Raw genomic sequence first — 13234 nt, 5'->3', positions numbered from 1 at the left:
ATAGAAGCAGCTACTTACTTGAGGTCGACGGGTCCGCTCAGCCAGACACAAGGAGGTTAAGAAAAAACAACAGTCATGCAAGATAATACATACTGTTTTTTTTTTTCTTTTTTTTAATTTGGATGAATTGGCCATATATGGGTGTATACAAAGCTGCAGTATGCTTGATGCCTAGACCTTGAGAGTAAGGTAAGGATAGTAGCAGAGCTCTATATAACACACTAAACATAAGTCATTCTCACAAATATAGATATTGATGTAGACAGATGGCTAGACAGACATCAAACTGCAGCAAGCCATGAGCCTAGCCTACAAGAATGAGGTAATAACGGCACAGAATCTTTGAGTTATATGACTGATAAAAAATATGGAAATTCCCTTGATTCAGCAGCGGAAAATGGATTATATACAGTCAGAAGAAGTACAGTAGGTCCGTGACATCTGTGCTGGGTGTTTCTTCTATCTATCTATCTATAGCCCGACGCCATAATCCTGCAAAGGGTGGCCGCAGACAAAACGCTTCCAAGTTGCTCTGTCACCCACCGTTTGACTGCCCTCCCCCCAACTCAGATCTCCCTCCCCCCTCGTATACCTCTGAACTCAATCCCTCCACCTCATCCTCGGTCTCCCCCTCCCTCTCCCTCCCTCCACTTCACCTACATACACTGTCTCAGTCAGTCTTTCATTCTCCATTCTTTCCACATGTTTGGGCATTATTTAGAGGCTCAGGTATTTAGCACAGTACGGTACAGTGAAGCACAGGTAAAAGCAATGAATGTAACGCACTGACAAAAAAAAATACAGGTTAATTGTCTCTCAAATACTCTTTAACTCAATAGGAAATCTGAGTTTGGGATGACGACACTCGCTGAAATTTCTAGCAAGATTTTTTGGTTATTGAAATATTTTTGCAATCTCAGGCTTTTTTTTCTCTTTTTCTACAATAAACACTGAAGAAAACTCCAATGTTTCAGTGGAAGGCTTCTATATTATGCTAGAATATCCATACTTCTTACGATCTCAACATCTTTTTCCTAAACACTTACAGCTTGTCAGAACCACACACTATACAGCCAGTCTTATTAGTCATCTCTTTCTCCCAACTTTCTGAAACGAGGATAATGAACTTCAGCTGCCAACACCATACACTACAATGATATTTTTACAGCTTAGAAGAGTACATATTATAGCCGTCGAATCAATGGAAGTAATTAAATGTGGTTAATAAATACACATCCAGCAGCTTATGGCAGTCAGCACAGCACCCCCCTGGCTCACTCAGCTGGGAAAGTGACGTAAGGGATGCATATTTTATTCAGATTATTACACCAAGCACTTCTTTGATTCTTTAAAGAATGACCACACTAAACCCACCATGATCCCATCGCATAAAAGAGATTCGCATTTGACTCAAAAACACTAGACATGAACAGAAAATTGAGGTTAACGTAAGAAAAACAAAGTCTGGCAAGAAGGAACCAGTTCGACCGGAGATCTAATTTCCGCTCTGTGTACCATTCTTTCGCTTTTTCTTTTCCAGGAAAGTGTTGGTTAGATTAGGTTTGTATTCTTAGTATCAGGTTAGGTTGGTTTGTTAGTCAGGTGAATGGTAGGTTAGGATAGGTTAGGCTAGCTTGGAGTAAAATGAAAATGAAAATGGAAGAATAATCATCCAGGAAAAATCAAACTTAGCGTGTAGAGCTAAAATGGCATACAGAACTGAACCCTGAGGCCGAGGAGCTCTCAGGTGACAGGCTCAACAGGTGGATGTAAATGCTGATTCCCCTCCTTTCAGCAAATTGAATAAAGTTTAAGGTATATTCCCATCAGCATTACGGTGTTCGAGAGAAAATGAGTCCTGAGCATTTTTTTTTTTTTTTTAATGGAGGGCGGGGGGGCTAACCAGAGTGTGTACATTTATATCGCCCTAACCCACAGAAAAAAAGCTTTCATTTTCTTATATGCACCAATTCTCTATGCTAAATGGGTTATGACCTCGTTAAAGTCGTGGAAGTTCTGTGTATCATGTGCTTCAGGATTTACTATAGAAATTCTGAATCATTCCTTCCTCATCCCGATTCATGTTTTAACCACGACACTCCCTGGAGCTTGTTTCAGTTATGTTGTTACTCTTAGATTATTATATTCACCTTTGGAGAGACTGTCTACCCTGCTGCCACAATGGACTCTACTAACCTGAACAAATCACCTCGTGGTCACAAAAATAAAGAGGAAAATGGTGTGTTAAGCATATGTCCACACGTCAGAGGTGGAGCAGCGTTTCATACTGTAAAAGCAATGAGTATTCTGTATTCCCCTTTGTAGCTATTGATATAACCTATACTCATATATCAACTCAACAAGTGCTATGTTTTTCCATGATATTATATCTCACTGTAACGTCTGTGTTTTAGTAACCTCTGTTTTATGATAAATGTTTAATTATAATGCCAAGTGATTTTTTTAATGTTGGGAGATAACTTTGCCCCTAGTTAACAAAAGTATCCGAAAGTATAATAATAATAATTGTAATAATAATAGTAATAATACTAATACTATTACTAATACTAATAATAATAATAATAAATGAATAATAATAATGAATAATAATAATAACCATCATCATCATAATAAAATATAATAATAATAATAATAATAATAATAATAAAGTAAATAAAAAGATAAACTGCCTCATAGCAGTAAGTACACGAGGTAAGATGTGTGTGTGTGTGTGTGTGTGTGTGTGTGTGTGTGTGTGTGTGTGTGTGTGTGTGTGTGTGTGTGTGTGTGTGTGTGTGTGTGTGTGTGTGTGTGTGTGTGTGTGTGTGTGTGTGTGTGTGTGTGTGTGTGGGTTTTATGTGCACTACTCTGGGCATGGGCTTAATAGCCAGTTCTCTGAGGCCCGGCAGTTCTCCAGCTTACTATATTCCTCCAAATGTCACAACTTCGGCGCTGACACCCACCGTCCATACTGAATACATGCTAGGGCTGTCTCGCACAGGACTGGTATTACCGGGGATGTTTTCACGGCCTGTTGGTGGGTCCAATGGCAGATCAATAAATTCTACTTTAACGAAATTCAAATCATTTAAACTTGCCCCAGCCGGAATTCGAACCCGTCTCCACTTGAAAAGATCATCTCTCTACCGATTCGGACACCGCCTCCGTTGGCAGATGCATGACGCTCTCTCTCTCTCTCTCTCTCTCTCTCTCTCTCTCTCTCTCTCTCTCTCTCTCTCTCTCTCTCTCAGTCTATCTATTTACTATGCAGTGCTATGTTTCTAAGTATAAAATCCTTTCTATAGAAGTTATCAAAGCAGAATGCTGTTTCTAAGAGGCAATACTATACATGGGCACCTCCATATACATTTTTTTTCCTGTAGGGACACTTTGGGGGGAAATCATGGTACTGTAGACGATTTCTCATTCAACGTACGGACGATTTATTAAAGCTGAAAAAGACCTCCTGAAATGGAGAGGTTAATGAGGGCTACGTCTTTATCCCCTCCAGTTCCAAATATCTCCCTCGATCTACAAAAAACACTAGAAATACAAGGAATAAAAAATATGAATATAAAAGGAAAGGAAGAACATGGTGATGAAGGAGTATATATCAGCTGTTCAAATCTCCAGGGCTGAGTTCGCCATCCAGATGCTACTGAATTTAAGAAAGCTTTATCTCATATCTTGGGGATGATACACGCTTTATCTAACCCATGAAGTTCAACATATCGTCTGGAGATAACAGGAATATATTGCAGAAAGAGGTAATCACAGCAAGGGTGTCCGTTCTGGGTGTTCAAAACCTCCCTCGCCAGGTTCACCATCCTGCTTCGAATCCTTTGAACCAGTGAAGTCTCCAGATTCATTTGTATTTACCTTCAGATGGTTTTGCACAGCTATAGATATCGCTCTCGTTTAGGAGAGTTAATGAAGGTTATGTGTACCCATCCAGCTGAAATACCTCTTAATATGTACAAAAACCTATGAAGAAAGCAATAAATAAACAAATAGATAAATAATAAGCCAGAGAATGAAGTAATCCCTGACCAGAAAGTAATACCGACTGTTCGAACCATTCATCACCAGGTTCAACATCCAGTTTCGAGGCCTTTGAATCCTTGAAACCTCCTCATGACAGATGTTCTGTTTGCCATTTCTTAACTACACTTGCAAGGAGTAGACTGTAGCTCAGCCAAACAGGACGGTACTCCCGAGCTGGATGGCATGCTGGTGACAGGGAATCACCAGCCCTCAGGACCTGTTCCTGACCATCTCCCTTTGCCGAACATTTTCAGTGTTTTCATTAACACAGAGAGAAGGCCAACATACTGTCATAATACATCTACCTTCAACTGTCTACACCACACTATATGCACATTAGACCACATTTTCTATATCCATCCTCCAATAGCAATAGCTGCTGCCTTATTATCAGCAAATTCGGTGGTATCTCAGATTGTCACCACCGGCAGGTAGGGCTGGTGCCAGAAGGTCGTCCTGGTCGCAGTCAAGTGACTGTGAAGACAGCGGTTGTTGCAAACAGTGTTCATGCTCGTCAGCGGAGAAGCACAGTTTCGTTCTTACATTTCATTATTATCCGTGGTCTTATACTAATCTGAATTCTGATCACTTTTTTCCTCCAATCTACAGTATATTCCCTCTAGCCCTGTTCCTCACAGAAACCCAAAGCTCTCCCTCTACTGACATCCCTATTTTGCTTTCCTGGTTACTGTCTCCTCACACACTTCCGTAACAAGGGTGGTGTAATAACCGAAATGAAATTTAACAAATAAATCACTGGTCTGATCAAGATTCAGTCTCAGGCCCTCGCACTCCACACGCACGCACATTACCACTGAGCCAAACAGAGGATCTCCCCTTTGGCTGTGGGCGACACTGGCATTTATAGAACCCATTACATCCCTCTTTTTCTCACCCTGGTAATTAACTTTGTAAGTTTCGAGCAGCATAGCATCAAAGGCCACCATTGGGGACGCTGTAAAACGTACCGAACAGCTCATCCCTGGGATGTAAGGACAAGGACGCTGCCAGCTACCCAACACCAAGTTTCCAACCAAGCCTCACCTCACATCCCACACTGCTGCCAACCAAAGTAATGATCGAAATTAAACTTAACAAATTAATCACTGGTTTGGCCGAGATTCGATCTCAGGCCCTCGTCCTCCAAAGGTGCGCGCATTACATCTGAGCCAAACAAAGGATCCCCACTTTGCCTCTGGGCAATACAGGCACTTATAGACACCATTACACCCCTCTTTTCTCCCCTTGGTGATTAAGTTTGTAAGTTTCGAACATGGTAGCGTAGCATCAGAGACCACCACTGGGGATACTGCGAACCAAACTAAACAGCTCATACCTTGGATGTAAGGACAAGGACACTGTCAGCTAACCAAGGAACAACATTAAAATGCCAGCCAACCCTAACCTCACATCCCACACTCCTGCCAACTAATGTGCTAACCGAAAGTAAACTTAACAAAATAATCACTGGTCTGGCCGAGATTCAATCTCAGGCCCTCGCACTCCAAACCTGTGCTTGTTACCAGTGAGTCAATCAGAGGATCTCCACTTTGCCTCTAGGCAATGCGGGCATTTATAGACCCCATTACAGTGGCACCTGTTGTTATAGCAAATCTGAATTTGCATTTAGAACTATTTTGAACTTCACTTCGGCTAATTTTGATTATTATACAAACTAAAGTATCTAACTATTATCAAATATATCTCTATAGTTTATCACTACCGCAATGTTTCTTCAGAACTCAGCATATTTCGCTCTATATTCACACAGTTGACTAACCTTAACCTCACCCTTACCACTGAAATTACAGTTTTGGGCGATTCTAACGTCCATAATGTAGAATGGTTATTGCATTCTGCCAGGACTGATGATGCTGGTCTAAAATGAAAGCTGTTTGCAGAATCATTTAATCTCACTCAGTTGGTAAAACAACCAACAAGAATACCAGATAATCCTGGCCATAATGCCTATCTCTTGGACCTATTCCTGACAAAGAATCCAGATCATTACAGGATAGATATACTGTCACCACTTGGATCCTCTAACCACACTTTCATCAAAGCCTCATTAGTCAATTGCCCCAAACCTGCCCGTTCTGAACCGATCAGGGTGATCAGATGGCACTTTGATAGGGCAGACTGGGTTGGATTTAGAAATTATCTTGCTGATATTCCCTGGCAGTCTTTCATCTCCAATGACGTCAGTTCTACCCAGCCCCACATTATTGACTTAATACAAGCTGATATGGGACTTCATACCCAGTCAACAGTTCACTAAAAGATCAGACTCCCCAAAATGGTTTGACAGCAATTGAGCCAGAGCAAAGTTATCTGAATCGCTCAGACAATTTTAAATTGCTAGAAACCACGCAAAAGTAGTAATAAATCTCGCTAAATCGAACTTCCTTCACAACCAAGCATCTAATCTATTAAATAATCCTAATGACAATAGAATATTCCGGTCAACTCTGTTATTTAAATAGTAACTTAACATGTCATCACCCACTTCCCCGCTAAAATCTTCTGATGGTAACATTACAAATGACCCGCGTGGTAAAGCGAACATCCTTGCCAGTACATTTGCCAGAAATTCTACCTTAGAGGATGTCAACCAGAACGTCCCTTTACTAGAACTTGACTCTCCCCAAACTGACCCACTAAAGATACAGACTAGAGACGTATAATGCATTCTAGACAACTTACCAACCAACAAAGTTCCATGTCCAGAGGAATTTTTCCAATTGTTTTGAAATAGCGTTCCCCAGAACTCGCTCTTGTCCTAGCTAAATTATTCAGACTATGCATATGTACTTCTTCTTACCCTAATTCTTGGAAAGAAGCCAATATCCACCCAGTTCCGAAGAAAGGAAGTTCCTCTGACCGCTCTGATTAGAGACCAATAGCTATCATATCTTCTCTTGGTAAAGTATTTGACAGTAATTAATTAGCACAGTGTTAACCATCTTGAATCCAACAACTTAATTAATCCACTTATACTGAGTGTCCTACACATAGTCCACCCAAACATATACTCATAGAAAATTATCCTATGATAGAAAACATTTCCTGGCTGATTTCCACACTTCTGGATCATTCTTTGAATCCTCAGTGTTGCAGACGACACTGGAAGTGAAGGGTGTGCTGTGCTGGCATCCAAAGTTGCCAATTTTGTACTTTTTTTTTGTAGACACCATGTCATCTACAAGTAGGTAATTTTTTTCAATACTTTCAAATGATATACCTTTACATTTTTTTACCTTATGTCAGTCAATTAATGTTATTTTTTTTGCATGTTGAAGTTTAAAAGCAATATTCTCCATAGATTTTGGATAATGTTTATGTAAACATTGGTGTCCTACATCTAGGCAAAAGTGACATGAGAGAACATTGCTTGTATTTGTTATTCTTACATTTTATGCAAGCATAATTTTTATCTAAAGACAGTTTTATGGGATTCTGCATTGTTCTGTATTTTTAGCCATTGTGTTTTCATACTTTCCTGCAGACAAAATGCAGTATTATCATATGTTTTCTTGACATTTCAGTGGGTTCAAAGCAAGTCACTTCTATGGCAAGTCTACCAAATATGTGTTCACATGCAGTAGACATGGAGCCAATTTCCCAGGCTTCACGGTATTCTTCAAAAGACAAAAGGCGAATCTAATTACAACGACCACATATGATAAAGGTTTACAATGAGCACATGGGTGGGATCTATAGAACTGACCAAACTTCTCAAAATATAGAATTGCCGTAAGGCGAAGAGGTGGTACTCAAATATTGTGACATACTGTATTGATGTGGCAATCAGTAATGCTGGGCAATTGCACAAACTCTGTGAGGCTGAGAATGCAATGAATCTCCTTTCTTTCCGATGCAGTATTGCACGTTTATACCTGGAATGGAATGCAAATCCTCCATACCAAGGCCAACGAAGGAGACAAAGAGGAGAAAAGATGAAGGCCGAAATGATGACCATGCACACTGGGTCACACTGTCATAAAAGACTTTGTAGTAACTTGTAGAGAAGTTTTGTTGTTTAGTTGTCACTCTCGATTTCTTGTAGTAGGAATTAAAGATGAATACAGTGAGTTGATCTTAATTTATTATCTTCAGAGAAAATCTAAGCTGAGCAGGGTATGTCGTACAGAGACAATATAATAAGTAAGTCTAGTTGGGCCCCTCTTTCTTGTTCACTCTCTCCACTACCTGTCGGTTCTATGGCCTGTCTCCTTCTGAGCTCTGCTTCCTAAATTCTGGTGAAACAGGGGTCGTGTCACGTGTGTTACACTGTGGTTGGAAAGTTCCAGAAACCTGCGTGTGAGTATGTGTGTATGTCACTAGGCTTTGTTCGCATGCTATCTCGCTGACACACTACCTACATCATCCCCTGTCTTTGCTACTTCCTGTGTGTGGTCAACATTTCCCCATTTAACTTGCAAGATCATTTCCCTTTCCCAGGCTTGCATGGAGCTGTCTATCTATCTATTTATCTATCTATCTATTATGATTTGTAATTATAATATGGACTCATAACAACACCACAAAACAAACTGAATGTGCTCACTGCCACATAGAAACAACAACAAGGTGTGAAAAGCGTGATAAGTCTCCATGTGAAGTGCTTCAAAGACTGTCACACACAGCAGCCAAACTGGCGATCAGAATGAAGAAAAATACATTGGATTATGTTCAAAGTATTATGTTTGATTGATTACAATGTTATATTCTATATTTACGCAATCTCAAAAGATGAACGTCTATGGTCCTAGAGAACATTTTCAGTATTGATTTGCCTAGGAACCTTTATATTGGATGCTGTATATTTTGGCTGCAAAACCAAATTTCATAATAAAACTTTGTTTATGGGTTATTTGTGTGTCATTTACACTAAATTTATAAAGTAAAGTTAAAATTGCATCAAAATTTTACCTTTAGGGTTAAATGGTAAATAGTGATAGACAGTATGGTTTTCGTCACGAAAGATCCACTCTTGATATACTCAATCTCCTGACTGTTACCATCCATCAGTCCATTGACCAACATGGAGAATCTCGTACAGTAGCCCTTGATATCTCTAAAGCTTTTGACAGAGTATAGCACCGTTCTTTGCTATCCAAACTCCCTTGCTCTGGCCTATAATCTTTTGTTTCTCTGATTTCCTCATATCTCAGTGACAGAAAGATATGGGTAAAAGTAGATGACGTATACTCCAAAATCCAGTCGATTAATGTCGGCATGCCACAAAGATCAGTTCTGGCCTCAGCCCTACTCCAAATTCATATTTATGATCTCTTATCTGACACCCATAATTCCATTCATTCATGTGCAGATGACTCGACACTTCACAGTTCATTTACACATAAACACCCATTCACAAAGTCTAATATCTCTAACTCACAAACCAATACAGCAATCTCAATAAATCAAGACTTATCTAAGATCATTGAATGGGGACAAAATAACATTGTGTCATTTAACGCTAGGAAAACCATATATGCAATTTACTAATAGACAGATATTGCCTGATTGCTATAGTATCTTCAGTGCTACGAATATTCCTATCTCCAAAAGTACTGAAACTCTCCATGTTTCACTTAGCAATGCCCTCAGCTGAACCTCTGATGTCAGGTCCCTTGCTAAAACCGCTTCATAGAAACCTGGATTACCGTACAGAATCTGTAACTTCTTCACACACGAGCTGCTAGCTTTAATCTACAGGAGCCATGTGCACTCTCAGTTGGAATATTGCTTACCCTTGTGGAATGGATGTGAAGACGTCGTACTAAAACAACTGATAAAAATTCAGAACAAAGTTATTAGAATTACTGTAGTGCCAGGAGGTGATAATGAGTTGTATCTGGTTCATTTTACGACCAAAAGCACCGATTAGTGAGAGAGTGTAGCCAGGGTATAGCTGTTTCCATGTGAATGTGATCCAAATGTACATTGTTACCTAGAGCTTAAGACATTTTCTTTTCTACTGTAATTTATTAGTGCTAAGTCTCTATAAATAATATTAAAATCTCGAGCAGGTAGGAATCTGTGCCTATGATCACGTAATCCAGCATAATGTACGCATGCGCAGGCACGATGGTTTTTATTGTTGTGTTTTTTTTTTAATATATGTAAGGGTATAGAGACTGTTGTAATTATTGTAAGTAGGGAATGTCATTTTTTTCGGGTAATCAATTGTAAGCGGAAAGGCATCACATTGAGTCTATCACGAGTCTATAGTACTGAAAATTTTAAATTGTGTAAGCCGTCATCCTCCTCCACCCCCCTTTCCACCACGCAAGACTAGTGCGTTACTCGCTCACCGACCGTGAAATGTGACAGATGGTCGGTACTGTTGTCATCCTCCCCCTCCCCTCCAAGGAATTCTGAAGTGTTGTGCTGATCACGGAAGGTGACGCCATTGCCACATTTGGAGACTGAGTCCTGAGTCCCGCTCACCACTCTTGTATTCTGTGAGCTGGATAGTGAGCGGGTCCCAGTGAGTGGGTCAAGGTCCCAGTGAGTGAGTCAAGGTCCCAGTGAGGGAGTCAAGGTTCCAGTGAGGAAGTCAAGGTGCCCGGGAGGGAGTCAAGGTCCAAGAGTGGAAGTCAAAGTCCCAGTGTGGAGGTCAAGGTCCAAGTGTGGAAGTCAAGGTCAAGAATATTAGAAGACCGGACCAGTGAACTATGAGCTCAGAGGGACGATTATGGAGAGCCACATTGGACTGAGCCTGGGACAAAGGAGCTAAGTTTTGTGGAATTTGATATTAGGGCCATATGTTTGTTGAATAACGTGTCAACTGATTCAGGGTTATTTTGTAAGGCTAGTAGCTAGGAAGATTTCTACCTTTCTTTGGTCTTGTTAATACACCTGTCCTCCCATTCGAACTTTATTGTTTGTATAACCCTTAAGAACTGGTGGTATAGAGTTGACCTAGTAGCTTGTTAATGTGTAACCCAGGAGCATTTGGGGAAATTGCGAAGGTCGGGCTTGGGTTGGCCAAGTTGGAGACTGATCCCGTCATTTTGGCATGCTACCACTCTTAACCTGACCACTTGAAAAATAACAAACGCAACCGAAGAGGCCGCTAGTGGGAGAGGGTCTCCATCAATCTGAGTTCCCGACTGTTCCAGCATGCAGTGTTCATCACTAGTGACTTGATTTTTGCCCCTTTTTGACCACACAAAAGTCTGGATCACAGAGCTTACTCGTACAAGTGGTGGCAGTGTTGGGATGACCTATTAATGTGAGGGAAATTAAACTTGTAAGCAATAATTGAGAGGTCATTCAGATGATTGCCATTAAATCTAAATAAGGTAATAGCTCATCCGCCAGTTCTCAAAGGTATTTGTACTTAGCATTATATGTAGAATTATAGGGTATGTGTATTTGCAGTGTGTACTATTTTGGTGTTGCAGTTGGGCATTTTAATTGTTGAGCTTCACCTCCTGGAATTGCTCATATTTGTATAATTCATGATGGAGTCCCATGTTGAAAAATTAATTGACCTTGAAACTGAAATGCCTGAGGGAGTAGGTTTAAAGCAGGAACCATCTGCAATTGATGAGTGTTTTGAGCATATTAGAGCTTTGGAGGAGATGTTAAGCCCACACGGACTCACCCCAACCAAGATTGGAGGCTCATCACAGTATACCCCCATAAAGTCTGGAAATCCTTTTGGGCAGTCAACTCCACAGTGGTCAAATTTGCCTGTAAGAGGTATGCAGAGCTATCAGGGAAATTCGGTAGTACTAGAGTGCAAGGATGTTGATGTTCTATGGATGAGTGAACTGTATGGTTTACATACTAGGACCCTGGTGGATCACTTTTTAAATCATGTGGAGTCAGTGACTGCTAACTTAGAACTCCGGAAGGCGGTAGCACTTACCAGTATGGACACAGAGTTGTGTACATACGTTCTGGGAAAGTTAAGCTTATGTGAGGCAGGTGGAGCATATGGGAACATCAAGACATTGTTGCAACAAGAGTTCAGAGGTCCCGCATGGATTGCTGATGCGTTCCGCAAGCTTGCACACATGGAGTATAAATTTGAGGATCCACCTAAGAGGTTTGTTAGACAATTCAAGAGTAACTTTGGGGCAATTTGTAGAGAACATCCCCATATTAACCCTCCCAATGTGGAGCAGTTGTGGAAGAAAGCTGTGCTATGTAATGTACCCCAGGAAGTTAGGGAACGATTAGAGTTGTTTAAAGATCTGGGAATGGAGGAGGTCTTTATTTCAGAATTAGAGAGAGAAGGGGGTTATAGACAGTGGTGTAGAGTGGCAAAAGTTGTGGATGAACAAGGGTCTGGCGTTAATTATGTTCCAACCCCTACTAGAACCACATCTCCAGTTGTTGGTGACAACACTCGTCCAGTGACTCAAGTACCCACACATCAGGTATCCTTTAAACCTAGACCTACAACGTGGCCTTGTGGGTGGTGTTCAAACGGCAATAAACATGATCGGGCGAGTTGCCCAAGGAAACCAGAGCAGGGAAGTTGTTTTGATTGCTTGAAAGCTAGCTCTAGAAGGGGACATGAGGGATGCCCTGGTAGACCTAACCTGAGTAGAAAACCAGAGAGAAGCGTGCCAAGTATACCTCCTGTAACAGCTAATCCCCTCCCACAGCAGGATTCTCAATTACATCCAGACTCCCAACCACCTAGGGAATGACTAGAGGACCCTGAGGTAATGTAGACTGCCAGTGATGTGTGTAGCGTACAGGATGTAGGGCAGAATAAGAGTCGTCAGAACCTTTCAGATGCTGAGGTGGAGGAAGTCTGAAAGTTTGAGGCGAAGTAGACACTCCAGTGATACCTTGATTTTGGGACAGTATCAGGTTTCAGCTTTTGTAGATACCGGTAGCGTTGCTACATTGATGAAAGAGAGCACAGCAAATAGATCAGGATTAAAGATTAGCAAGTGCTGACGTTCATTGCATTCAGTATCTAACCATAAGTTAACTGTTGCTGGCCAGGTTTTGTCGGTAGTGCATATGGCCCCCGAGACAAGCGTAGTGCAGCAATTTGTAGTGGTCCCAGACTACTATTTGTCAACAGAAATGCTCATGGGTGCAGACTTAAGTGGCAGGGCGATTTTCACTCGGGACGGAGAAGGTCAGGTGATTCATTGGGGTGGTTAGCAGTACGAGGTCCGAAATAAGCTTTGCCAGACAGTGAATAGAATAA

This window comes from Coenobita brevimanus, chromosome 67 (assembly GCF_032717465.1).
Source record: "Coenobita brevimanus isolate Jiangsu-jjx chromosome 67, ASM3271746v2, whole genome shotgun sequence".
Taxonomy (NCBI): domain Eukaryota; kingdom Metazoa; phylum Arthropoda; class Malacostraca; order Decapoda; family Coenobitidae; genus Coenobita; species Coenobita brevimanus.
This window is presented reverse-complemented; position numbering follows the sequence as displayed.